General features: G+C 37.8%; 1 non-coding gene across 1 annotated transcript; it reads right to left on the bottom strand.

Moving 5' to 3' along the window:
• Positions 1-465: 465 nt before the first annotated feature.
• On the bottom strand, positions 466-582 carry LOC125486835. The gene has a single exon (XR_007265460.1). It is a non-coding gene; the product is annotated as a U5 spliceosomal RNA (small nuclear RNA).
• Between the last annotated feature and the right edge of the window lie 4,337 nt (positions 583-4,919).

Genomic DNA, 4,919 nt, shown 5'->3' with positions numbered 1-4,919 from the left:
GTGTGGGAAAACAGTGATTTTCTAGGTCAGTATGTTGACAAATCTATTAGGAAATAGGTCAATTTAGATCTAGCATTGTACAATGAGACAGGCTTAATTAATAACCCAGTGGTATAGAAGTCTCTGGGGAAAAGTAGCCACAATACATTATAATTTCATACCATATTCGAGAGTGATTTGGTTAAGTTCAAAACTAAGGGCTTAAATTTAAACAAAATATTCTATATACATATAACAGGAGAATTGGTTGAGGTAGATTAGGAAAGATGATTTAACAATATGATAATAAATGTGCTGTATTGGGTTTGGGGTAGTTGAGGAATAATGCTGACTCCAATCCTCCTTTCTAGATATTTTTGAATCAACCTTCTCAGAGATGTTATTACACACCTCTGAAACTGATGGGACTTGAACCTGGGCCTTCTGGCTCAGACATTGGAATAAGACCACTGTACCAAAAGAGACTGCTCTCCATAAAAGCAGAGCTACAAAAAATTAACCTAAAACTTGGAGATTTCCTCTCCATGGAAAACTTTACCAAAAGGTGAATGATTTATTCTATATGAGGAGAAAATAGAGGTGAGTCCAAGAGCTCATCTAAATGTCAATGTTGAAAGATAAATCATGGAAAATCTTAAGAAGAAGATGCACTTGTCTTGCATAATCAAGGTAGTTTGTTGCACAATGGCAATAGATACAAATTATGTTGAATAGTTAAACATAATTACTTAAGACTATAAGGAGCCAGTGATGGCACTTGTAGTTTCATTGGAACTTACAGAAGACTGTATCTCACCCCAAAAACTGTATGACATTGTTAGATTGGGTGGAGCTCAAAGTAACGTCAACACTAACTCTTTCAGAAGCATTATCTTTGGCAACAATAAGATGTAGATGTTGGTGTGTTCACCAAGCTGGGAGGTTTGATAGCAGATGTTTTGTCCCCTTACTAGGCGACATCCTCAGTGCTGTGGAGCCTCCTGTGAAGCGCTGTTGTCCTGTTCCGGTTCGAATTTATATGATCTGGTTTTTTGCTGCCTCCGGTTGGTGCCGCTGCGCATTGTAATAGTCGGTATATCGGGTCTAATTCAATGTGTTTGTTGATGGTGTCTGCGGTTGAATGCCAAGCCTCCAAGAATTCCCTGGCTGTCCTCTGTTTGGCTACTAGTTGGCTACTACTCATTGGATACTAGTGTTGTCCCAGTGGAAAGTGTGGTTTTTCTCGTCTGTTATGGATTGAAACCAAGAACATCTAGTCGTGTTGTTTAGTTGCTAGCTGGTGTTCGTGGATGCGGGTTGCTAGTTGTCTGCCTGTTTGTCCCACATAGTGTTTTGTGTAGTCTCTGCAGTCTTGTAAACCACATTCGTCCTGTCCATGGTATCTATTGGGTCTTTAACCCTGGTCAGTTGCTGTCTTAGCGTGGCTGCCGGTTTGCGTGCTGTCATGATTCCTGGTGGTCTGATTAGTCTGGCTGTCAGTTCTGAGGTGTTTTTTGTAACAATAAGCAATTGCAAACATTTAAAAGGATAATCCGTGATGCACTACAAATGCACATTCCCTTATAGAATAAAACCTCTAAATTAACTCTTTCAGAAGCACTACCTTACACAACCATAAGCAATTGCAAATACTGAAAGGGATAATCCATCTTTCTGAACATACTCAATTCTTTTCTTTAGAAAAGGGTTGGGAGTTGGGTGTGAATTTCCAAAGGCTAAATTTGTCAAAAATTGAAGTTCAGGACTATTCAACGAAGCCAGATGTAGGAGTCAGAGTATTACTGACAAGTACTAGAAAATGAAATATGTAAGTCTTTACTGGCACCTGAATAGTGAGAATGGCGTTGAGGGAGCATTGAAATACCAGCAAACACCATCTCACCATGGGAAATATTGATTGGATAGGTGGTGGGCCAGATGGCAAATCCTCAGAGGTGGGAAAGAGTTTTATATAACTAAGGTCCCAATTATTATTCATACAGCAGAAGTGCTAGCATTTTGCCAAGAATGGGATGCTGTCTTATTCTTTTTGAAAGCCTCCAGTTTCATGGTTTCTCTTTGACAACCTGGAGATGGTTGGGCAAGAATGGGGGCTCATTGGAACCAAAGGCTCCATTGTCCCAGGAGCACGCTGCAGACCAGGAAGCAAGCCCCTATGATTCCAAAGAATCGACAAAAGGGTTTCTCCCTTTGACCCTCAGCCTGCAAAAAAAAGGTCATTTTTAAATTTCTTTGTGCCCATCGAACTACCTCAGATGCATTCACCTCTCCCTGTGGCACTGTTGACTTCAGAATTCCCTGTGCTCTGATTAGCCCAGTAGCATCAGGCACCAGTCTGCCATCTTTAGTTGGATAGCAGCAATAGCAGCAGTCAGTTAGGAGGCTGTCTCAGGGAAAAGTAACCAAGCCAGCAGTTCTACTGGCAAGAGGTTTACAGCACCCACTTTTCAGCCTTATGTCAGCCACGTGATGGCTCAGCCTTTAGACTTCACAACGAGGTTGTAACAAAATGTTCTAGCACTGGCTGAATATCATTAAACATTGAACTTGCACTTAAGTACAGGAAACATTAGACATTTTGAAAGGTTATATGAACCACCATATGACAGGTCTTGTCTACTTTGATTGAGAAGACCTTAATGAAGAGATTATTCCACCCTGACCTCCTAGATTGACCATATACAGCAAAGTAGCAATGCTAATTTTCCAGACATTTTAACTAAAGGGAATTAAGTGTTCCCTCAATTTGGATTCTGCATGAATTAGGCCAAATTTTGGAATTAACTCATCAAGGGAATTGTGTGTTAATTTTTTCTTAGCTGATTAAATGTAAGCCGGGGGCACTAATTAAACAATAATATACATCCTCTTCCATTCTGGTTTAAAGTGAGCAGGGCTAACTTGCTGATATTGCTAACTCTGTATGAACAAGATTCCAACCTAACTCATTAATGAAGAAGCATGTGTGACTACTTGTAAATATGCGACTTAAGATTTTAAAGGGTTAAAGATGATTTAGCCCAAGCAGCTGTGAGTCCAAATAATGCTCTTAATAATGCCTTTGGTGGAGGTGAACTAAGGTGTCTGCTTCAGCCCAGAGGGTGGTGATTATAGCGTGAGAATGAAATAGAGCTGTATTCTGTTGGGGATAAACAATAGGGTTATAAAACAAATTAATGATGAAACATGTAATAAAAAAGAAATACAAATAATTAAAATCAGCAAGCAATTAAAAACGTCATTTGTTTCGTTATATCTAAAACAGTAAATTAATGTGCAAGAAAAATTGATGGAGTTTCCTAGTTAAATATGCGTTTGGAGAATCAGTGAGTAACATAATAAAATTGGACAGAAGTTGGTTCATATTGCACAATCCTATTTCCTGTCAGTTACCCAGCTACTGAACTACTACCCAAACATGTATTTCAGTGGCTTGATTCATGACTGAAAAATTGCCAGAAATCATACACAAAACAGGATTGAAGTAACTGGATCCAACCTGTGTTAACTCCTGTACTGTGCTCCTACCAGGTGGCATGTTGACAAGACAATTAGATGATTAATTTCCTGCTGTGTTCAATTTTTAATCGATTATACTTGTGTAATCAGTGCAATGCTAATCTCAATAAAATTGTTCTGAAGAAGCGTTTATGGAGGTCTGCTCAGCAGTGTGGTAATATTTACAATGTATCAGCTCCATTATCACCTGAAGTTACTTTTTTGCCATTCATGAGTGTACATTTTATTAAAAGTGAACACGTAGAAATTGCTTGGCACATTCCAATGTTTAACCCTAAGTAGTTTGCTAACTACCTAATCTACTATCAATTTAAACAAAAAAATTAACCCATAATGTATCCTAATTTTTACAATGCTTAGGGTATAGTTTTTAAAAAGGTTAATACAAGGCCCTGCCAATGATCCTTACAGTGCAAAAGCACATTACAAACTTACACATTAAAACTAGCATCTAAAACTAAAACCTAAAATGGATTATCTGATCAAGTCTGATGAAAACCAATGACCCGAAATGTTATTCTTCCTCCTGTTCCAACAGATTTGCTAGACCCGAGAGTATTTCCAGCATTTTGTGTTTTTATTTATTGAATTATTTGTCTGATTGATATTTGTGGGGCCTTGTCACATGTAAATGACTCATCCTAACAACAGAAACTACATATTTAAGAGTAATTAATTGTGCACGAAGTGCTTTGGGACATCTTGTGTTCGGAACAACATTATATAAATTCAAGACTCTCTTTCTTTAACTCACAATCTCACTGATAGACAATATTTATATGTCCCAGTGTCAGGTTTACACTCCTGTCCAAGGAGAATAGGTGCATTGTTACTATGTTGATGGGAATAACGATGTACCAAGGCAGATCCCAGTCCACCACTCTTCCTTTGATTGTCCAAATCAAAAATCAACAGATTACAACTTAAAATGCTGTTGCATTCTCATCAGCAACCAATTTGCACACATGGTCCCGCAAACATGAATGGGAAAAGATAACAGACAAATAAAAACTGAAAGTGCTAGAAATATTAATTGGAAATAGTAATCAACAATACTTTGCAATGATATTGGCACCAGATCCTTCAATTACCACCAGAACAGATCCCACAGATGGTAATCCTATTAAAGGCTGCCCTTTATCCATCAGTGACTTTTACAACTAGAGGTAGTAATCGATCATTTGAAAGCTGAAACAATGGTTATTAGAAGCTTTTCAATGCATGAGCAAAATTTCATTTGAAAATTTCATCTGCTATGATTTATGACCACATAATATTTCCTCTTTAATTATTTCAGCAGCCCATTGTTTACTATGGTTCTGTTGCACAGAATTATAATGTTATACCTGGACTAATTAGATAAACTGGGTAGCTTTTAAATTCATTAATTTACTGTTTTT

This window comes from Rhincodon typus, chromosome 33 (assembly GCF_021869965.1).
Source record: "Rhincodon typus isolate 14 chromosome 33, sRhiTyp1.1, whole genome shotgun sequence".
NCBI classification, from domain to species: domain Eukaryota; kingdom Metazoa; phylum Chordata; class Chondrichthyes; order Orectolobiformes; family Rhincodontidae; genus Rhincodon; species Rhincodon typus.
This window is presented reverse-complemented; position numbering and strand designations above follow the sequence as displayed.